General features: G+C 45.9%; 1 pseudogene; it reads right to left on the reverse strand.

The window, feature by feature from the left end:
* Positions 1-24,480, reverse strand: LOC146337111 (NADH dehydrogenase [ubiquinone] 1 alpha subcomplex subunit 13 pseudogene; annotated as a pseudogene).

Below are 24,480 nucleotides of genomic sequence, written 5' to 3' on the forward strand. Positions count from 1 at the left end.
TCTCTGGGCGGTTCACACAAACCCTGCTGCCGCTCACACGTAAAACTGGCAACCAAATTTAGCGTTGTCGAGCACGCTCTGCGGGTGCAGGTAAAAGAGCTCGTCGAGCGTGGGGGGCACCCAGCGTGTGGTGTGGAACAGAGACTCACCGACCTGCCAGCCAGGGATGTCCTTCATGATCTTGGCCTCCGCGTTGAGATTTTGACGCAAGATGCGTAGCATCCTGCGGTCATCCTCAGCCATAAGAAGGGGAAAGATGGCCACTCGCGTCTCCAGGTCCTCGATGTTCAGGCGCCACCTCTCTCGGTTCCATGTCACAAGGGAATAATAGCCATAGACGAGGGTCCCAATTCCAATGGCGAACAGGCTATAGCCTGAGAGCCCCCGCCGGGGCAAGTTCCTCTTGTAGTCAATGGGCCCGTACCCGCCCGGCGGCGGCATGTCCTGCTTCACCTTCCCTATGCCTATGTACACCAGTTGCTGGGGAACATGGGTGGAATGGTGCTGTTGCACTTGTGTCCTGCTTGTGGGTTTCCCGTGGGCAGCTGGTTGGCCACTGTGTGAACAGAATGCTGGACTAGATGGACCCCTGGTCTCATCCAGCAGGGCTCTTCTTATGCTCTTAAGTTATTAAACATGGGCCAAAAATGTGCATTTCCCCCATAGGCTAAAGCATAAAAATGCACATTTGGGGGAGGGGATTGCACATGGTGGGGGGGGTTTGTGCATTTTCACAAGTGCAAATTTATGCCAATTCAGGAAATTGGAAAAAATCCAATGCCATCAATTAGTGGATGACAGAATGAAAGGCACCTGACAATCCACAAAATGCAGATGGAACAGATTTTACAAAATCTGTACATCCTTAGGCCTTAATGATGATGCTGTATCAGCTTTGGAAAATTTCAAGGCCATGGAGATGAAACAGACACTTGAAGAAACTTGTTCATTGTATGCAGGGCTTTCGCCATTCCCTCCTTTCTTGCCTTCTTCCCACAGCTGCTCCCACTGAGCAAGCAATTCCAGAAAGCCTATAAACATATATAATTCATGGTTATAAATGGTCCTTTAGAAATTCAGGGCCTTCGAGAAGCCATTTTTATCCTTGGTCCTACTCCTAGCAGAGATGTCAGATTGAAAAGGCTGCATTCAGAGAGGGAGGAAATCACCCAAATGTCTCCTTGTGGTTACATATTACTTTCCTCAGAAATTGTTGGGGAATTAAACCCAGAGATGGTCTACAAAAGTTCCATTGTGATTGTCCCATGCAAAAAAGAGGGGGGAAAGTACATGGAGTGTGTCAAAAAGCTTGAAAGGGAGATGACAAATGAGGTTGTAGAACCTCATTCAGTCCAACGGCTGAATGTCATTTGGAGAAGCTCTCAGGGGCTACATTCCAAATGGATTTCTGTGACATCCCGAAATATGCCTCCCAGCACCTTACACTAAGGCACTTTACACTAAGTGCCTTTTACACTAAGTGCCTTTTACACTTTACTCTAAAGTGCCTTTTACATTAAGACACTTTTACACTAAGGCACTTTATACCTTCCAGCACTTTACAGTAAGGCATTTTCATTGCAGTGTTTCTATTTGGGCTGTCTTACCTCCTCCTTCATCACCTAACTGTGGTCCTGGTTCCTCCTTCCTCCTTTTTATAATGAGCCACTTCATAAGGAGAAAGTAGTCCCAGCCCATCAGGGACACACAGTAAACAGAATGATGTCACAGTGGCAGATAGCCAATCAAATCTGGCTTCATGATGATCTATTTATTTATTTATTACATTTTTATACTGCCCAATAGCTGAAGCTCTCTGGGCAGTTCACAATCAAAACCATAAAATCAACTTGAAAACATAATATAGAACTGTTAAAAGTGTTAAAATACCAAGTAAAACCAAGGTAAAACCCAGCAGCAGTTACAGCCCAGGGAAAGCCTGTGTGAAAAGGTGTGTTTTCAGAAGGCATTTAAAAGATGTTACATTTTCTGCCTCCCGAACTGCATGGGGGAGGGTTTTCCACAGGGTGAGTGCCACTACAGAGAAGGCTCTCCATTGAGGTTCTTCATGGTGACATTCTGTTCTTTTTGGAATGACCACCAGGACCTCCCCTGAAGATCTTAAATGTCATCTGAGTTATATGACACCCATATATAAGGGGAGGCGGTCTGCTAGGTATCCTGGTACCAAGTTGTTTAGTGTGAAGTCATTGAAGGGCAAGTGAGGGCAATATTAATGAACAAACAAACATTGTTATGAGTGCTAAAAGTCATCCCAAAGGTGGAGTTTTTAAATTTGGTCTTGTTTAGCTTCAGAACCTATACCAAACAGGTTCTAACACGCCAGTGGGTGACTGAGCTAATCCCAACAGACAAACATCACAACAGACAAAACTGTAAACTGAATCTATTTAAGCTTTATTTTGGAAAAAAAGTACAAAATAAAAAGGAGGTGGCATGGTGGATACATGAGCTTTGGAAACTTTCACTGTGATTACAGGGAAAGAAGCACACAAGAAAAATAGGAGATTAATTAAAAGAATTGCAATTGCCAAAGCTGGTATTATGAATTTAGCTAATAAGATAACAGCTTGAGCTTCTAACATTGTTATGACTCCTCCTTCCAACTTTTTCCTGTTTACTACTTGCGGTTTAAAGCTAAACTAAAACTAAACTAAACTAAGGGTGTGATCCTGTGCATGTTTAGACAGAAAAAAAGGCCTACATCTTCCAGCATTCCCCAGCCAGCCGTGTTGGGTGGGGAACGCTGGGAGAAATAAGCCTTTTTTTCTGTCTAAACATAAACAACATAATTGTTAACTCTCCTGTTACTTCCTTCTGCACCTTACTTGAATATAAAAGCTAAGCTAAAGTATTATTAAGTTCCTGTAGGCATGTGAAGAGTAAAGGTAGAAGCTAGAGTGAAAGGGGGGGGGAGGAACCTGGCTTGGGGGGCTGCTCACCTTCCCTCCTGCCGGCCAGAGCCGTTCGCCTCCTCCCTGTCCCTGCCGATTGCCATGTTTTTTAAAAAATAAAAACATGGCGATCGGGAGGATATGCCCATAGACTTAGACCCAAATAGAGTCATGAATCGTGTGTCTAAGTCTATGAGTCCATAGGCTTAAATGCAAGATTCACCGCTGTATTTTGCTTATATGTCTATGGGCACATCCTCCCGATTGCCTTTTTTTTTTTTTAAGATTGGCAATCGGCAGGGACAGGGAGGAGGCGAACGGCTCTAGCTGGCAAGAAGCAGCCGAGTGCTGTTCCGCCTCCAGTCCTCCTGGAGCAGAGGTAAGTGGTCCCAATCTGCTATGGATTCCTGAGGCCAGATTCCAAAGAATCCGGCCTCATTTGAATCCGCAGCGGATTTCTCTGACATCCCTACTTTAAACTTGTGGTCATCTTCAGTCATATTTGGTTATATCCACGGCGACTCTGCGGAGCCACCGGCTGCGGCCGCCCGCAGCCAGACATCCAGCCGCCGCTGGGCAGCCTGCACAGGGACGCAAATGGCAGCCGCCATAGCCGCCATTTCTGTCCCTGTATTTTGCTGTGATAGGCTACGTAATTATTTATGCAGCCTATCAAGGCAAAAAAAAAAAGGGGAACGCAAATGGCGGCCACCACAGCCGCTGCCATTTGCGTTCCCTTTTTTTCCCCGTGATAGGCTACGTAAATAGTTACATAGCCTATCACGGCCTCTGCAGGAACGCAAATGGTGTCCCTGCGTTAGCCGTGATAGGCTACCTAAGTATTTACATAGCCTATCACGGTTACAATGAAGAAGCGAATGGCGGCCGCAAATGCGGCCGCCATTCGCAAAGCAGCATGAACGGCAGCAGGTAGGTGTCCTATTTCGTGCGCCTTTTGTGGGTGGGGAGGTGGGGAGTTTCGTTCTGCCACGGATTTCAGGGGGCCGAATGCACTGGCATTTGGCCTCACCGAGATCCGTGGCAGAAGTCTCTGACATCCCTAGTCATATCCACTCGAACACCTCCTCCCAGTTGTTGCTCATGCTCAGGGCAACAGCTTCCCTCACCCAACTAGCATCAAGTAAAGACCTTCTCTTATCAGCAGGTGTCATGACTGATTCTGAGTGCAGGGAGATAGTTAGCAGCTCAGATTCAGAAGAAGAGCAGCCAGAACTGGGGGAGGACTTTTCACAAGCCAGTTCAGATATGGGTAGGCATGCTTCTCAGGTTGCCAACTCCCAGATGGCCATGCATGAAGCCTCCTCTTTGCCCCCCTCTGTGAGAAGCAGCGAGCAGGAGGAGGAGGGGCTTGAGGACTGTGACCTAAGAGATGCGAGGCGGCGGTGCAGAGCTAAGAGGGCAACATCAGGGGAGGAGCTCAGATGGTCGAACCCGTGAGCGATGCGTGAGAGGCTACACAGGGAAGCATCGCGTGACAGGCGGGACCTCCCTCCCTAAGTTAGCCTAGCCAGATAGCCTCCCTTTCGAACTGTGGGCAACTTTCGGTGATCCCATTTGAATCCCCTGGAGGCATTCCTTTGCAGCCAGAGAGCCTTTGAGGATTTGCATCTGTAATGAACCTGCAAACAATTAATTAAAAAGGCGTGAGACTGAAGCCTCTCATTTTGTGTGTGTGTAAGTGCTTAAGGAAAGAGGGGCCCAACCCCCAAGGGGTTTTGTGTCAGCGTGTGTACACCATGAAATGTCAAAATAGTACTTTCCCTCCTCTTAGTAGGCATGGGAGCATGCTCAGTTCTTCTGTTCATTTTGCTCAGACACTCTGCCAGCACACCATGGCCTTGAACAAGCTCTGTGAAGCTGCTTGTAAAGACAGCTGCATTGTTTTCCCTGTCTTCAAAATGAGTCCTGCAAAATCTTAGGGAGCAATCCTTTGTGGAGAGGCGGCCACCTCTGAACTCGGAGGCAACAGCCTATCCAATGCAGGGTGGGTGGAGAGCTGAGGGGATCTTCTCCTCTATGGTCTGGCCACCCTGGACTTGTGGCTAGATGGCTGATTTCAGCTGTCTAGCTGTGGGTCTTTGAAGCGAGGGTGGGGGGAGGCCAGACGACGCATAGGAAGCATTGTACTGGCACTTCCACACTCCCTGTCCCCCGGAACACCCCCTTTTGCCCTGCTCTGCGCTACTCACCTGAGCCTGTGGATGATCCATGCCACCACGAGGTGGTGGGGGAGGGGGAGAGGAGGCAGTTTTCTGGGAACCGAGCTCAGTTCCCAGAAACTGAACAATCCTGTGGCCACCTAGCCCCTTTCTAGTGGCCATAGGATTGCACCCTTAGAGTCTTAGTGAGATAACATCAATTAATATAGAATCAGAACTTCAAGGTCTAATTGCCCAGAGGCCAAGGGTCTGGAACATAAGTCTGAGTCTTAAATATGAATCCGGGGTTGTGTCCATCTCCAGTCTTTTGCTAGCAACATTTTTTAACCCTTTTAGTATAAGATTAACAGAGTTGCAGGGGGGCGGGGAGGGGGTCAAATTTTCTGAAAATGTTTATGGAGGTAGTTGGTGATGGGGAAGGTACATCAATTCTGCGCAGCTTCAGACTTACAGAAAATATGAGGTAATCTTGTCTACAAGCTGCTGTTTTGCACTTGAATCTGGCTTTGAGTCCTGGCACTTTGTACGTGACCCTGAGCAAGGAGCTATTTCTCAATCTCAGTTCCCCATTTATCAAGTGGCAGTAATACTGACCTACCTCATAGGTTTGTTGTGAGGATTAATGAGATAATGAAATCTTTCCTTGAGCCTTAGGGATAGGATAGGCTATAAATCTAAATAAGAGACGTGTTTTACGTAGTGAAAGTGACTTTCACTCTGTGTTCACTCTCTCTCTCTCTCTCTCCCTCCCTCCCTCCTTCCCTTTCTCCCTCTCTATTATCCCAAATACCTGAGAGAGCTGAAAAATCTGCAGCTAAAGCAAACAGTCCTCACACCTTTGGGTGTTTCTAATATGCACATCATGTTTGAAAAATGTCAGCAGTGGGGAAAAAAGGGACTGAATAATTCTTCGTTGCGCATTTGTCTGAAGTTCATAATTGCTGCAGTTGACATGTATGAATGCACTTTCATTACGGTGTCAAGAGGACACTTTGTACCTCGAAAGGAGCAGTGATTTCAGAATGGCAATAAAATAGTAAGCACTTGCTCCAAGAAAGTTTATTACAGCTTGGGGGGGGGGGGGGAGGTAATTATAAAGCATTCCCTGGCTTGCTTCTCAGCTTGCAGCTTTAAGATGTCAATTAAGAAGATGGAGCAATTCCTGACTCACACAACCTTGTTGAGGTGGGTTGTATGGAGCCAAGGTTGTTCCTGGGGTGTCCTATGGCATCTCCTAACTGTCATTCACTCCCTTTCTAGACAATGTTGGTTCCGGGTGGCTTTGAGGTGTGTGTGTGTGTGTGTGTGAGAGAGAGAGAGAGAGAGAGAGAGAAATTGAGAGGTTTTGGGCAAGGTCAGGAGTAGACAACCTGGTACCCTCGAGATGTTTTGGACTACAACTCCAAGAACCTCTTGTCAGGAATTCCCAGGTCTCTATGGTGTAATCACCAGAGACCCAGTCTCCAACTCATAGGCCTTTATTGTGCTAAACAGCTAGTCCTTCAGACAATACAGACTCAGAACTTGCCCCAAACTGCCCCAGGCCTAATTAGCTACTAATCCTGAGTTCTCTATGAGAGGAAGACTTTGGTGGGAAAGGGAAAGAGAGAGAGAGAGAGAGAGACAGAGACAGAGAGAGAGAGATGCTGCTAAACTAACCTTATGTGTCCTACACAGAACTGGAAGGGCTTCCTCCTCAGTCCCTCCTTCAGGGAGGGCCCTCCGTGCATTGTCTTCGGTGAGTGGCTAATCTGGTAGAGCATCTCAGTTCCCTCATTTGTTCTTCCCTCTTTGGGCAATGGCAGGGCCTTGCATCTGCAAAGTCTCCCCTCTCCCCTCTGTGAGTTGCCTAGCACACTGATTATCATGCCCTTGGGAAGATTCTTCTCTGGCTCTAGGAGCCTCTTGGGGAATTTCCTCTCCCACTCTCTGACCCATCTCTTCTCCTTCTAACTGCACCTCCGATTCCGATTCTTCAGTTTCCGTGGGGAGTCTAGGCCTGATCCTGACACCTTTAAACATTGTCCATGTTTTCTGGTGCTTTTGGGAGGTATTGTTCGTAACACCTGGAGGTATCATTCATAACATCATAATATACGCCTGGGCAAGATGATCATATAAGTGTCTTGGCTGTCTGACTGCCCCCTCCTTCTCCTGATTGCCACTGTTGATGTTGTCAGTTCAACTTCCTCTGGGCCCAATCCATGCCACCTCCCAGAAGGTTGGAGCAAGGCATGCAGTGTTAAAGTCTCCCCTTGCACTAAACAGTGTGTACAAGCTCTAGAGAGTGCACATTCTTATATTTCCTCAAAAAATGTCATCCATCTGCTCTATCAAGGAAGGAGTTTCTATGACCTGGGCACTGTTGGCTGAGCAGAAACAAAACAAAACAAAGTGCCAGAACTGTTTTTCTCATTCATTATCCCCCTAACCCCTGCACCTATACTTCTGACATTAGGTTTCATATCTAGCTACATCTCTATGATGTATGCCATTTTCAGAAAAGATTCCCAAGGAAATATGGGGGTGGGATAATGGGGAAGCAAATAGCTTTCCCCCTAATTTTAAAGTCTGCCCCTGCATAACCCCCCTGCACCCATCCTTCTGAAACTTTGCATGTTAGTTACCTACAGACCTCTTTGACATATGTCATTCTCATATAAATTATCCAGAAAACATATAGGGGGATTAGTAAATCCCTTTTTGAAAACTTTACAAAGTTGTGACCCCCACACCCAAAACACAGACCTATATGTCTGAAATTTGACAAGGTCCATCCTCTCAGAAGGGGCAACTATCATCCAATTCTGCCAAGAAATAACAATAAAAAGTTATAGGCCATTACACTGGAAAAAATGTAATGGCTCCTTGCACCCATCTCCCCACAGCAATTTGTCTGAAATCTGTCAGACTTCATCCATTTAGAACAGGGGTGGGCAACTTGTGGCCCTCCAGATTTTTTAGCCTACAACTCCCATCATCCCTCATCATTGGGTGTGCTGGCTAGGGCTGATGGTATCTGTAGGCCAAAGCATATTGAGGACCACAAGTTGTCCATCCCTGGTTTAAGAAGCATCTGCTATGCCTGCAAATTGAATCCAGTTCTCTCAAAAAAAGCTAGGAGGTTACAGCATTTGTTGATTCCCCCATTATAGCCAATTGGGAGACACAAAGCTTCTGATTTTCTGAAGCGAGGTTCTGATTCAAGCCCCAAATGGGCCCAAGTTGAAATTCAAGCCCAAAGAGGTCTGAACCAAACCGGGGCATCTTTCTGAAGCACCAAAGCAGGGTACAAACCAAATGTTGTCTCTGGTGTACACCCAGGTTACCGTTCCTTCTCCTTGCTCTCCTCACATCGTGCTCAGAGGGCAGGGCAAATGATAGCAACAGGAAGGAGGAGCATCAGCAGAGCCACTGAGCTCCATAAGTTGGCACTGGACCCCCTACTGGGATGTGGACCTTGGCAGGTGCCCAACACTGCCCACCCTGATGCTGGCCCTACTCCTAGCTCACCCTTCTCCCCCGATAAGCCCTCCAAAGCAGCCCTGGCCCTCCTCTTGCCTTGTGGGAGAGTCACTGTCCTTCCTGGCTACATCCCAAATATGAGGGCCAATCTAGAAGAGATAGCAGGAGATCTGTGATGGCATCTCTTGCACCTTTTTTTAAATAGTGAGTGCAACCACAAGGATGTGAGGTGCATTTCAGATTGGGACCATGGTTCTGCAGTGTGTGTGTGTGTGTGTGTATGTGTGTGTGAACTAGAGATGTATGGACTGTGTAAAATCTGTGACGTCTGTGTTTCAGGTGCCTTTTGTTCCATCGTCCGCTCACAGACGGATGTGATTCTTTTTTTCATCATGTGGAAAAATACACAAATAATTACATAAGGAGCTTCATAACAATTTACATAATTTACCTTAGTACGTAACGTTTAGCGTATTTGTCCCCCATTCCATTCAACGTTTGCTCAGCAGAAACATATGGATTTTCCTACAAATGAATAAGCGTAATTTTCAGGAAAGTAAAAAAATAAAAAATAAAATCCAAAAGTCCATAGACTCTGCATAGCCTGAGGGGGTCGCTCAACAGTGGATTCCGCAGGTCAGATTCTTAGAAATCCAAGCTCGTTTTAGTCTATCTCAAATTTCTCCAGCATCCCTAGTGTTAATCCTTCCCTCCCATACCTTTTGGAATCTCCCCCTTCCAAACTACCATTTGACCAGTAAGGCAAAACATACAACTTTCATTTGGTCATTTCTTGGCTGATACTGATGCTACATGCCTATATTAGGCAACAGAAAATGGCTGGCTGTGGCTGGAGAAGACACAACCACTGGATGACCACATCTGAGTTGTCTGGAGGGTGGACCTGGATATTAAGGGTGCAATCCTATGCATGTTTAGGCAGAAAAATGTCCTACAACTCCCAGCATTCCACAGCCAGCCATGTTGGCTGAAGAATGCTGGGAGTTGTACAACTTTTTTTCTGTCCAAACATGCATAGGATTGTGGCCTAAATATCAGAAGCCTGGGACCAAGGTGTCAGTTGCCCTATGAGTGGGCCAATGCAGATCCAAGGGGTCCTTGTTACTTATTACTCCAGACTTGTCCACACAACTAGAGAGCACAGATGCCACCAATTTTCATTATTTGTTTAGTTGGGATACAGTACAAACCTTGGCAACTTGCAGTGCTAACTTTAACCTACAGCTCTGTGCAAATGGCCTCTTTAAAACCTATGCTCTATCTGTGGGCAGAAGAATGGGGACAGGGGAGACACCACTTCACCAGTTTGCCCCAGGGAAGGATACATTCTCCAGTAGTTTCTTGGGGGTGGGTCACCATTAGCACTGGCAGTGGCACAATTTCTTTTTCTCTCTGTTTTTCCTCCCCCCTGCTTGTTTTTTTCTTCTTTTTTTGCTGCTGCTGCAAGGGACCTCAGCAGCGACTGTGTTGGAAGCCTCACCACTATTTTGTATCCCCTACAATGTCCCAGACTTAGCATCTTTCTGGGGCATTGTGGGAAGGAAATGGAAGCCATTCCCCCCCCCCCAGTGGTGGCGAATATTTAAAGAAAATTCTGTGAAGTGGTCTTGATTTTTTAGGAGGGTGAGAAAAAGAAAATATCTGAAATGTTTTCAGGAAGAAAAATCAAACGTTCTTCTGAGAAATTTCAGCTAGACCTACAAAAAAGTCTGTCTTCATTGGCAATTGTGTAAACCAGTTTCCCCTGTGGAGAAATTTTGATTCTGCCTTCGGTTTGGTTTTGCTTTTGGGGTGTGTGTGTGTGTGTGTGTTTGTACTTTTAGGTTTTTCAACACTTTCAGTCCTGCTGCTATGCTTGAAAGAACAGTCACTGCTTTCAGCCTATGCTACTCTCGTCTCAGGACAAAAGGAACCTCTATGGCACATCCTGCCACAAACGTAGGCTCTGGCCATTGTCAGCAGTTCCCCAAATCATGCAATTTCAGTCATTTTGCTAGAGCTTAAAAAGTAGGGCAATCCCACATGGTCCCAGTGGGTATGCAATGAAGGGAGCAGGTTATCTGTGCAAAGAAAAAGAGAGAGAGAGAGTAAAAGGGGGGGAAAAAAAGAAAGTGGGAAAAGAACTTCTAAAACAAATTCCAACCTATCATCTTGGCTGAAAGCTGTTCAAAGCATCTTCACATACAGTACCATCTCCTTTATGATAATTAGTTCTGGGACCTTATAAGTAGGGATGCTTCAGTGGGGATGTTGGAGAAATCTGCAATGGATTCAAATGAGTTCAGATTTCTCTGAATCCGACCTGCAGGTTCTGTAGTGGATCACTTTTTCCAAGTTGCATGGATTCTGTGGACATGTGAACTATTGTTGTTTTTTTACTTTGGGGATTGGACAAATTTGCATTTGTACTAATGCACATTAGCACTTATGCACTCTTGCACTAAAGCACATTGGCATTAATGCACACTTGAGCACATGGGACAAACTCCTCATACATCCCTAAAAAATATCCGATTCCATCAATGTGCAGGAAATGGAATGAAAGATGTGTGACAATCCATGAAACCCAGACGGAATTGATTTATCGAACTCCATACATCCAAAACTCCATACATCCCTATGCTGGATCCATACATGGATCCATACATCCAAATTCCATACATCCCTATGCTTCATAGGGACATCCCTTGGACATCCATAGGGACATCCCTTGGATCCATACATCCAAACTCCATACATCCCTATACATCCAACTATACATCCCTATACATCCTCCATACATCCCTATACATCCCTATACAACTCCATACATCCTACACATCCAAACCTCCATACATCCCTATGGAACTCCATACACCCCTTGGATCCATACATCAAAACTCCATACATCCCCATACATGGATCCATACACCCAAACTTGGTGTATACATCCATACACCATCCCTTGTCCTTCATAGGGACATCCCTTGGATCCATACATCCAAACTCCATACATCCCCATACATGGATCCATACACCCAAACTTGGTGTATACATCCATACACCATCCCTTGTCCTTCATAGGGACATCCCTTGGATCCATACATCCAAACTCCATACATCCCCATACATGGATCCATACACCCAAACTTGGTGTATACATCCATACACCATCCCTTGTCCTTCATAGGGACATCCCTTGGATCCATACATCCAAACTCCATACATCCCCATACATGGATCCATACACCCAAACTTGGTGTATACATCCATACACCATCCCTTGTCCTTCATAGGGACATCCCTTGGATCCATACATCCAAACTCCATACATCCCCATACATGGATCCATACACCCAAACTTGGTGTATACATCCATACACCATCCCTTGTCCTTCATAGGGACATCCCTTGGATCCATACATCCAAACTCCATACATCCCCATACATGGATCCATACACCCAAACTTGGTGTATACATCCATACACCATCCCTTGTCCTTCATAGGGACATCCCTTGGATCCATACATCCAAACTCCATACATCCCCATACATGGATCCATACACCCAAACTTGGTGTATACATCCATACACCATCCCTTGTCCTTCATAGGGACATCCCTTGGATCCATACATCCAAACTCCATACATCCCCATACATGGATCCATACACCCAAACTTGGTGTATACATCCATACACCATCCCTTGTCCTTCATAGGGACATCCCTTGGATCCATACATCCAAACTCCATACAGCCCTATGCTTCAGGTGTCTGAGTCTTGTGAATTCCAATACAAACAGATCTAATCCGTGCCTCTGCAACTGATGCGTGGATCGACATGCAATGATCCTGCAGATTTGGCTCTTCTCCAAATTCTCCGATGCAGTTCTCAGCTCATGAGCATGTCCCAAACATTGCAGTGTGGAGTATTTCTAATTCCATCCATTTTATCCCCAACTCACACACACACACTTTCTATCAGAACCAAACAGTGAGTCAGCGTTTTATTATATGGCCACTGAGCATGCTCAATCTTCACTGGGGTTACCTCGAGGGTTTTACCCCCCTTTAAGGACCTCCCCCCCAAGGTTTCCTTTTGGGGGGGTAGTTCTGCAAACCTTGGGATTCTCTTGACTCTGCTGATCCATCTCTCTTCCTTGTGTGTGCATAGTGTTGTTCTGGCAACGTAAGCATTGGCACACACAGCCTGAACATCAGAAAAAGAGGGAATGCCAAAGTCACATGATGCCTTCCCTTTAAAAACAGACAGTCAGACCTACATTGACAACTCAGCAATAGTTATCATGAAGTATAAGCTTGCTGTGACTATTCTCCTCACTACTAAACTCTCTTGCCTCCCCTGCCCTGTCTGTGAAAGTTATGGTGCCTCGGTTGATACGGTGATGCTGGTCAAAAGGAAAGGAAAGCAAGCACTGGGTCATTGCTGACCCCTAGAGGGACGTCGCTTGCGCTGGCGTTTTCATGGCAGACTGTAGCGGGATGGTTTGCCAGTGCCTTCCCCAGTCGTGACTACCTTTCCCCCGGCAAGCTGAGTACTCATTTTACTGACCTCGGAAGGATGGAAGGCTGAGTCGACCTGAGCCGGCTACCGGAGGCCCAGCTTCCGCTGGGATCGAACTCAGGTCGTGGGGAGAGTTTCGGTTGCAATACACACATTCCCACAACCCTCCCACCAGACTGGGAAATGTGTAATTTTGGGATTTATGGCACCACTAGCTCCACTTGAGAGGTCTTTTAGTTACATCCATCCTCCAACTGACTTCAGTGGGAGTTCTCAGGAAAGCGTTACTCTTAGAAGTGAGGGCTGAAAAATGAACGCCTTAACAGTTTAGCTACCGCAGACATCTTGTCACCCACTGAGCATCCCCAGAAGAGCTGCCTCCCATTCACTTAGGCACTTGGAGTCAAGGATGCTCCTCCAATTCTGAAAAGCAAGTTCCGTTTGTGCTTGCTGGAGTTTTGAGAAAGCACTTACCCTCTGTGTATTTTTAGAATGTACGCTCCTTGGAGTCTGCCTCCTTTCTCTCTTTGTCTTCTCTAAAGGTTGCTGTTATCATCATGTGTGGAAGCTCTCTTTCAACCACTTCTGGAATGGATGACTATGGAATGAATGGTGCAGCAATATTTCCAGTTGGAAGGGACCTTCCATGAGAAGATGGGCTCCACCTGCTTATGGTCCCTTTGCTTGATTTTGGGGGATTCTGCTTACCCCCGCACTACAGGTCACCCCATTCCACAGGGCATCATGACTCCCTGCGTAGAATTCAGGGGGCTGGAGGGGTTGCCATGGAAAGGAGAGGGTGGGGAAGTTCACTTCCATGACAGCAGTTGATCCAGCACAAATCTGGTCCAACCCCAAGCCAGGGTGAAGCTCCCCCAACCCTGTCATAAACCTGGCATTTGAGGTGGAAGTGGCCAGTCAGTTCTCACCCGCGGATGTCTGTTGCCAGAAAATCCAGCCCTTTTTGGGCTCAGCAGATTTCCATGGTATCCCTGACTCGGCTTGCATTTGCAACTGAGCTGTGGGTTTCTTCCCAAAAATCTGGAAACATTTTTGCTTGGTGGGGGGGAGAGATGCATAAATAGCAATTCGTGCAAATTTCAGCATCAATTTGCTTAATTTTTGCAAATTTCAGTTGCAATTTGTGCAGATTACACAAATTACAGCTGAAATGTGTGCAAATTATGCACATTATAGCCAGAGTTTGTGCAAATTGTGCCAAGTGCAGCCACAATTTGCTTAAATTTCTATTTATGCATTTTTTAAAAAATCCAACCCCTGGACGGATTCCTCCAACATCCCTACATCCACCTTAGCCCATTCCTGCACAGCTAAAGCATGCTTTAGTTCTCATTTGATAACGTTTAAATAAAGAGTGGCCCTAGTTAGCCGATCCCGGCATACCACCTCTTTCTTCTGATGTTTGCACTGGGAGTTGTTCCGGGTCCTGCACAGTCTGGTCCAGACTGCTGCTTAAGCTCCATAAAACCTAATTTCTGAACTCTGGTCACAGGTAAGCCTCCTTAGAGGCGTGTTCAGGACCCCAGAGGTTCACAGATCAGCTCACCAGTGTACTGTTCTGGTCACTGCATGCAAAAAGGATACTGAAGAGCTGACAAAGGTGCAGGGAAGAAGTGCAAAATGTTCAAGAGGCTGGAGCAACTTTCCTGTGAAGGAAGGTTATAATGTTTGGCACTCTTTAGCTTAGAGGGAAAAATGGGGCGGGGGGAGTAGGCAGGACACGCTAGATGCGAATTAAGGTATGCATGGTGTGGAGAAAGTGGATAGGAAAAACTTCTCTGTCTCTCATAATACTGGAATGGTTGGACATTCAGGGCATATGAAAGGAAGTCCTTCTTCACACCACACATAGTTACACTATGGAGTTATACTACACAAGATGTAGTGATGGCAACCAACGTGGGTGGCTTTAAAAGGGGATTATTAGACAAATTCATGGAGGAGAAGGCTATCAGTGGTAAATAGTCATGATGGCTAAATATTATCTCCAGCATCGGAGGCAGTATGCCTCTGTATGCCTGTAGCTGGAGAACATGAGCAGGAGGGTGCTATTGTCCTCATGTCCTGCTTTGTGGGCTTCCCATAGACATCTGGTTGGCCACTATGGGAACAGGCCTTTGGTATGATCCAGCACAGCTTTTATGTTCTTATGACACTGTGCAGACACTTATGACACTGTGCAGAGGTTGGGATTGAATTCAATGCATACACATGTATATTTCTAATTCCATTAATGTATATTTAGAATGAGTCCATCATTAGAATACTAAAACATTTCAACTGCACTGAAAGAAACTGCTTCAGGCTTTCTTCTCCTTCTGATGCTTTGCTCCAGGAAAAGCAATCTTGCTTGCAATCATCTCTCTTAAAAACAAAACTGACCATTATTATTCAGCATAGGAAATTCTGAGAGAGTAATACATGAAGAGTCTTGCTTGAGGAGGCTTAGCCAAGGCATTGTGAGCCACTTCAACATTAACTCTCTTTGTATGTCTGCTGTACATCTTGCAGGGATCCTTACACACCATTCATATAGTGAATGAATATAATGTTCATTCACAATATAACAAACTGAAGATGGTGAGCTGGTTTTAGCTCAAAGCTTCCTTGGCATTGTTAGGATTAAATTCAGCAGCCGTGCCGTGCCACTGTGTTTATTGTCTATTTTCCCAGGAGGATGGAGAGAGAAAAATAAAACGGCAAACACAATGGAACTCCATTGATATTCTAATGCTGCTTGTGATATTGTAAATGCTAGGATGGATATGAAAGAATTCTATTGACATCATAATGGCGCCTATAGTTATGAAGAAAGCCCCATTCCAAGTTTTCAAGCCACATCCACTGATGTTTTAATGTGCTGTGGGTTGAACTCCCCCCACATGAAAATGGGGATGGGGGAGGGCAAAAGTGTAGCACACGCTAGATCCATGGAAGTGGGACCTGCAAGAAAAGGTTGCAGCGTTGAATGCTCCAGGATTACAGCCATGCCCTTTTAGAGGATACTGTATTCTATTCTCCCCTCTCCTCAGTTCTCAGTTGCCTCTGCCAACTGTCAGTCAGCATTCTGTGCTTACTGAACATGTTCAGTCCTCATTGAACTGATCCCCCCACTTACATCCCCCCACAAATATTTTTACTCCTTCTCCAAACGTTGGGGCTCCATGGAGAATGCTGATTCCTCCCCCTTGTTTCTCAGTAGCCCTGCTATGCCTATATAGCTAGCCTAACTCTGCATTGAGTTCTTATGCAGGTATTCCTTTGGCACCTCATTCCACTGTGGGAACTAGGGGGACAAGCTGGATATAGATCCTTCTTTTGTGTTTCCAGGTAGCCATCATGGCTAAGAGACATTGGTAGCAGACATTGGAACTGGATGCACTTGTTGCAGAACCTCTTCAGGTCTTTGCACTAAATGCTCAAAGAGTACATACTGGGGTGTGTGGAGATGTTTGGGAGTGGGGCCTCTGTGTGTGCACTCCCCCTGCCTAGGGCAGCAATGTATGAGAAATTCATTTCAGTTCATTTTTTATCAGGATTTTTACCCAGTTTTCACCTTCTAGACCAAACACAGACTCAGATGCAATCTGTGCTTGGCGTCCATACATTTCCAAGCTTGCAATGTGATTTGCAGACCCCCCCCCCCAAAGCAGCACTTGAGAGCATGTGTACATTTGAAAAATGCATGTGAAGAAATGTGCTCTTTTGAAAAATTCATACAAAAACACTTTAATCAATGGGAGAAGAATGTGTGCATTTCAAAGGTGCGCACAATTCATATGTATATTTGGAAATACATGCGTGGAAATGCAGATTATTTTCATGGGGAAAAAAACAACAAAGCTCACAATCTGATACAGATTTGAGCTGGAATGAGCTTCAAGATGGAATTTGGAGGACTTTAGTGAGCATGCATTTTGTTGATTCGAGCAGCCATAGCCTAGAGAAGGCAAATCTGTCAGCTTCACTTTCTCCCGCATTCAGACTTTTAAAATCTCAAGTTCTTCCTCACTTGGAATATGAAGAACTTTGTTTTTGATAAGAATTTAACAAAACTCACAAACTGAAACAAATTCCCACCCATTTGCAGGCTGCAGCAGCCAAATCCAACAGGTACAGCCTGTGGAGGCTGGTGGCTCTGATTTTGATGGGGCTGTCAATCCATTCTGGGTTTCAATCAGAACCAGCCAAAAGTCTAAAGGAGTGATCCAAGGTGTGGAACCCATTTTGGAGAAAGAGTTCAGCACTTTGGATAGGACTTTTAGAGTTCTGGCTGGTTCTGATGGAAACCCAGAATGGATTGACAGCCTCAGCGAAATCAGAGCCACCAGCCTCCACTGGGTACAGGTACTCCAGGCATGGAGAGGACTCTGTTGTACCTGCTTGTCATACAATCTACATACTGTGTGGCTGCATGCCTGCATAGAGCTAGTGTCTTTGAATCATAGAATTGTAGAATAGTAGGGTTGGAAGGGACCTACATGACCATCGAGTCCAACCCCCTGCTCAATGCAGGAATCCAGGTCAGAGCATCCCCGACAGATGGCTGTCCAGCCTCATCTTGAATGCCTCCAGTGTGGGAGAGCCCACCACCTCCTTAGGTCATGGGTTCCATTGTCATAGTGCTCTAACCATCAGGACGTTTTTCCTGAAGTTCAGCCGGAATCTGGCTTCCTGTCACTTGAGCCCATTATTCCGTGTCCTGCACCCTGGGATGATGGAGAAGAGATCCTGGCCTTCCTCTCTGTGGCAACCTTTCAAGGACCTGAAGAGCGTTACCATATCTCCCCTCAGTCTTCTCTTGTCAAGGCTAAAGATGCCCAGTTCTTTCAGTCTCTCCTCATGGGGCTTTGTTTCCAGTCCCCTGATCATCTTTGTTGCCCTCCTCTGAACCATCTCCAGCTTGTCTGCATCCTTCTTAAAGTGCGGTGCCCAGAACTGAACACACTACTCCAGGTGCTCAAGTGACTGATCAGGAAATCACACACACAGAGAGAACTGCACAAGTTAAGGTGTTGTACTGTACTGTAGGTATTCTTCATCTAGTGATCGCTTTAGGTCACTCTGTTTAAAACAAAATAGTCATGGCAGAGGGGAAATGATGATTAGCTTCGTGATGGCATGTGTGTGTGCATCTGCAGACTGACTTACATGTCTATCTCATTAGCCCCTGCTGTGCATTAGAAACTTGTGAGGAAATCTGAAATTGTCTGAGGCAGAGTTTTACTAGGTTCTTTCCAGCTAATGAAAAAAGGTCGCGCCATTGCCTTGTTTTCTAGGCACCAAGCATAGCTGAATATGAAAAGGGATGATATTCTCTGATGGCTAAAAGAGAGAGAAAGAGTTGCGTTATTCTGTATGTCAGCAGGAGATACTGGAGGTATAGTCCCAGATGACATAAACATTATTTGTTTGCTTCTCCTCAAAATAACATAGAGCCACTAAGATGTGTAGCAAAATTCAGACGGATGTGACCACAATCTGATCAGAGGTTAGAGATGGAAGCACATCATGTTGTTTTGCTTTTCCTTTTGAAATGTTAATGCCTGTTGAAAAAAAAGAAAAGCCTCTTTCACGATCAAGGAAACACTCTGATGTCAGCCCAGGCTCTATCTCTGCACCTACAAACACCTTCAGGTGTTTGAAACATGAATACAGTGCGTTCCCAAAGCAGAGAAGCAATGTGTCAGTTAAATGTAGAGAGAGCCACAGACGATATGGAGAGGTTAAAGTAAAAGCTCAGACCATGTACAAACAGCATGGCTCTCTAGAACAATATTAACACTTCAGACAGTAGCCAGAGGGTTTGCTGTAGTCTCTTCCACATTTGAAAGTTCCAGCAGATTTAGGAGAAGACTGGCAAAGTTATTCTTTCTGTTTTGTGCTGAGTGTCCAAACGCTTATTGGAACTTTAGTTTATTGGAAGTGTGGTGTGTAACATAGGACAGGGCTTTTTTGGTGGTAGCACCAAGGAAGAGAGAATCATCTCAGGATTCTGGACAAGGTTTTATTAGTAAAAAGCCCAATACATTTCAACCTCTTTTATTATTATAGGGCCTTCCTCATGGTGCTGTAATGACAAGAATAATAAAATGAGGTAGGAGAACACATAAGTAAAATATATAAATAAACAAGGAGGCACATTGCAACACCCCTTCATGGATCACTGCCTTGTTGTGGCGAAGGGGCTTGCGTAACTCAGTGAAGCCATAAGCTATGCCGTGCAGGGCCACCCAAGACGGACAGGTCATGGCAGAGAGTTCTGACAAAATGTGGTCCACTGGAGAAGGAAATGGCAACCCACTCCAGTATTCTTGCCAAGGGACGATACCACCCTAATGGCAGAAAGCGAAGAGGATCTCAAGAGCCTCTTGTTGAGGGTGAAAGAGGAGAGTGCAAAAGCTGGTTTGAAACTCAACATTAAAAAAACTAAGATCATGGCATCTGGCCCCATCACTTCCTGGCATATAGAAGGGGAAGAAATGGAAGCAGTGACAGATTTTACTTTCTTGGGCTCCAAGATCACCGCAGACGGTGACTGTAGCCATGAAATTAAAAGACGCTTGCTCCTTGGGAGGAAAGCTATGGCCAACCTAGACAGCATGGTAAGAAGCAGAGACATCACCTTGCCGACAAAGGTCCGTCTAATCAAAGCTATGGTTTTCCCAGTAGTAATGTATGGCTGTGAGAGCTGGACTATAAGGAAGGCTGAGCGCCGAAGAATTGATGCTTTCGAACTGTGGTGCTGGAGAAGACTCTTACAAGTGCCCTGGACTGCAAGGAGGTCAAATCAGTCCATCCTAAAGGAAATCAACCCTGAGTGCTCATTGGAAGGACAGATACTGAAGCTGAAGCTCCAATATTTTGGCCACCTAATGCGAAGAGAAAACTCCCTGGAAAAGACCCTGATGCTGGGAAAGACTGAAGGCAAAAGGAGAAGGGGACGGCAGAGGATGAGATGGCTAGATAGCATCACGGATGCAATGAATATGAACTTGAGCATGCTCCGGGAGAGTGCGCAGGACAGGAAGGCCTGGCGTGCTATGGTCCATGGGGTCACGAAGAGTCGGACACGACTGAACGACTGAACAACAACAACATTGCAACAAGTCCTGCACATACAATTAAGCATTACAAAACCTGCAAAACATTCCACACTGCAAGCAAGTCCTGTTCATCCATACTCACTTATAAAAACATCTGCAGAGATTCTTCTAATAAAATGTCTCCTGCTGTAATCCACTGGCAACTGGAAAGACTATACTGAAGGTTGTGTTTATATTAGGGCTGTGCACCGCTTCTGTCTGAAGCCTGAATAGCAAGGCGAAGGGGGCGGATTTGGAGGTGCCTCATCTTGCTACGAAGCAGATCAGAACAGCACCGAGGTGCTCTGAATTGAAGCAGATCACCTACGAAGCATCTCTGTCCATCTCTTAGCAGTCCAGACAGGGCTCCAACATGTATCAACTTTGGAAAGATCACGTGGAGGGGGCAGAGGAGGAGGAGGGAGGGGAAGGGGAGAGGTGCCAAAAGTATCAATTTGAGGGAGATCCGGCCACCGGAAGGGGCAGAAGATGAAGGGGGAAGGGGAGTCTAAAAAGAATTGCAGTGGTAAAATACAGCTTATCCTTCTCCATTTGAATAGAATTCTACAGTTTTGAAAGCACACTGACTTGAACTTCATTTGGGCAGCCCCCTAACATAGATGACTGGTCAAAGTAGGCTCCCCCTGCCCCTTTTAGAGGTCTGATGATTTAAAAGTCCTTCAAGATTTTCTTCTGGTATTCCTTGATTTCTTTTCTTTTCAGAATCCCCAAGTGTCATTGTAGGATAATTTGTTTGTTTTGTTTTTTTAATGTCCCCATGTCTCATAAGAGATTGAAACCGCAAGCCGTGTTTCAGAGCCAGAGGAATGGATTTTTATCTATTCCTGTTGTGTTGGTGGCAAGAAGATGTGTTCATTTGAATATTACAAGCACCAGGAAGGGACTTGGGGGCTACCTTGAGCTATGATTGTCTCTTGGTTGTAAACATCAGAAATGAACGACAATACTTATCTGACTCTCTTGTTAACTGCCCTCCCCCCCCCCTCAGTTGATGCTTGTAGAAATACCCAGTGGTAGCCTAAGCTAATGCTAAGCATACTTCAGTGGGATTTATATCCACTAATTGGATGTTGAAAGTTGCTTCCATAGCAACCAAATTAAGATCCACAGGAGAGTAAGAAGAAAGATAAGACAGAAAACAAAGACCTGGGAGTAAAGGCTCCCCTGTGAGCCACAAACCTTTTGTTAGATGCCGTTGTAGATTATTGTGATAGACCTTCCAAATTTGTGGGATGAATGAAGAAATATTGAAAGCAATGAGAGGGCCATGGGTGCTTTTTAAGAACAGGCTTGCTTAGGTATAAGGTCACATCATGTCCTCTTAAGCATTAGCAGGGCAATCTGATGTCAGAGCTCCGACTGCAAGTCTCTCCCAGCTGCCATGGAAGTCTCCACAGTGGCTAACTTACCCAAGGTCAGTGTCATGACCTTGAGCAAGGGATGGGGTGTGCCGGTGGGTGGGAAAGGGAGGGGCTGTGGATCCACTGGATCCAACGGTCTCCCTGCCCCTGTTCCCAGCAGCATAACTCCAAGGCCCATCTAGCTGTAAAAGAGGATGGAGAGGTGAAATTTACCTCCATTGCTCCTCCTGCCCTGCCAGCAGCAGCCCAGCAGGGCCCTGGATACTGGGAAGCCTTCAAGATCAGAGGTGTCCATTCTTCCACCCTCAGACAGATGTGACTGGTCTCTAAGGGTGCAATCCTATGTCTCTGGAGAGCATCCCAGAGACCATAGGATATTTCATATTCTCCCCATCCCTAGGCCATAAGCATTGCTATGATTTCAGAAGGGGGAGACCTATATTGGATTCAGAAGGGGGAGACCTATATATTGGAAAGAACTATGGTGGCTGCTTTCTGAGGTTGCATCAGTGACCTTGGACAACCTCATAAAGATTCAAAAAGGGGTGTTCCAGTGGCCAGGAAAGGGAGGGGGGGGAGGAGATACCAGGATCTTCAGAATCATATGGCCTCTCCTTCACCTACCCCTGCCCACTGCTGATAAAAACATGGATTTTTGTATCTGGAGGGGTGGGAGGAAGGAGGCAAAATCATCTCTCTCACTCCTCCCATCCTGTGAGCAGCAGCCTGGCAGGGAACAGGATTGTTTGAAGGCTCTGAGATCAGAGGCTTCCATCCAGCAGGAGCACAATCCATAGGATTGCACCCACAGGTCATTCTGGTTTCTTCAGAAAGTCTTTTCAATATTTAAGCTATTTTAATGCATTAATACTGTTGAATAGTCGGTCATACTGAAGATCATAGATGTTAATGCATTCCAGGCTTTCATACTTGTTGCTAATTAATGAAATGACATTCAGTAAATTATCCTTCTCCACCCATGATATAAAGCAATTATGCTTTTTTGAGAAGAATACATTAGCTTTTCATCAATGTTGTCATGCTGCAAAACTGTACAAATCCATAGCTTACTAATGTTTATGCTGGGAATGTGGAAACTGTGAAAAGTGTGTCTCAATGTGATGACCCTGGTCCATGTGGCATAGGGAGACACAGTAAGGTCTATTTCCACTTCACATCAACTTTGAAAGTATTCATTCACATCTGTGTTACATTCCATTTCCACATCAATCTGCATTTTTTAATTAAAAAACCCAACAGATGTGGAAGTTTCCCTTAATTTAAACACACATTTTTTCACAAAATACACATCATGTGCATTTCACCCTAAAATGCATATCTTCGTATGCTTTCTCCTAAATTGTGCATGTGTGTGTGTGTGTATGTGTGTGTGTACACACATACACACACACACCAATGCGCACACACACACACACATGTGTGTGTGTGTGTGTGTGCGCGTTTAGTAGGGATGTACGAAAGGTACTTACCTTTCGCCGATTATGTTTATGGTTGGGGGAGAGGCGCTCCGTCCCTCCCTCTGGAATCCTCGCTGGGGGGGGAGGCACTCCATACCTCCCCCCTGGAATTCTGGCTGGCTGGCTGTGCTCCGCAGGGATTCTGTGGAGCCGCCAGCCGGCTCCGCCAGCAGCCAGACATCCGGCCGCTGGCTAGCAGGGATGCAAATGGCGGCGGCCATAGCCGCTGCCGTTTGCGTCCCTGCAGTCAGCCGTGATAGGCTACATAAATGTTTACGTAGCCTATCACGACTGACTAAAAAACCCACAAAAACCCGCACGTATGCAAATGGCGTTGGCCGTGGCCGCCGCCATTTGCCTTCCTTATTTTGGCACGTCTTAGTCTATGTAAACATTTATGTAGACTAAGACGGTGAAAATAAGGGGAATGCAAATAGCGTAGATGCTACGCTATTTGCATTCCCCTTATTTTCGCCGTCTTAGTCTACGTAAATGTTTACGTAGACTAAGATGTGCCAAAATAAGGAACGCAAATGGCGGCGGCCATGGCCGCCACCATTTGCGTACGCGCATTTTTGTTTTTTTTAAAAAAAGTCAGCCGTGATAGGCTACGTAAAGATTTACGTAGCCTATCACATTTTTTTTAAAAAAACCTAGCCGTGATAGGCTACGTAAGTCTTTACGTAGCCTATCACGTTTTTTTTTTAAAAAAAAACTGGAAATGGTGGTGGCGGCAGCCGGTCGGAAGACCAGCTGCCGCTGCCGCCGAACCGCTGCTGGAGCCGCCACCGGAGCTGCCGCCGCCAGGAAGATCCGCCCAAGGTAAGTCTCGTCCCGGGGGGTGGCAGGGGGGTGGCAGGCCATTCCGCCACCGATTTCAGGGGGCCAAATGCGCTGGCATTCGGCCTCCCCAAGATCCGTGGCAGAATTTTTGTACATCCCTAGCGTTTAGCCAAGAACTGTATCACAAAAATGAGTCATGTGCGAAAGCCACTGCCACAGTATAACTGTTTCCAATTTATGTATTAGTCCAGAAAGCGTGAACCAAAGTGGAGGATTACTTAAAAATGTGGACTGAATGAAACCTTTCAGCATCCCTAATGTGGTGGGTATGTCCAGCATGGTATGGCGGTCCATGGACTCTGTGTGGTCTGAGGCGGTCATTCTGCAGTGGATTCCGCAGGTTGGATGCTTAGAAATCCGAGCTCATTTTACTCCATCTCGAATTTCTCCAGCATCCCTAGTTCCAATGTATATCCAGCCTATTGCATACTGTGCCTTGTACATTAGACTGGAGCCCTATTCAGGAGTTCTACATCTGAGTATACTAAACAAATGAGGGGGAGAGCCCCACCTCTCTGTTGTCACTTTCATTACCCTGTACTCATGTAAGGTGACTTTCTGAAGAGGAGAGCCTCCTGTATCCAT

This window comes from Heloderma suspectum, chromosome 11, assembly GCF_057233095.1.
Source record: "Heloderma suspectum isolate Gila_16-S chromosome 11, 16-S_ref, whole genome shotgun sequence".
In the NCBI taxonomy this organism is placed as follows: domain Eukaryota; kingdom Metazoa; phylum Chordata; class Lepidosauria; order Squamata; family Helodermatidae; genus Heloderma; species Heloderma suspectum.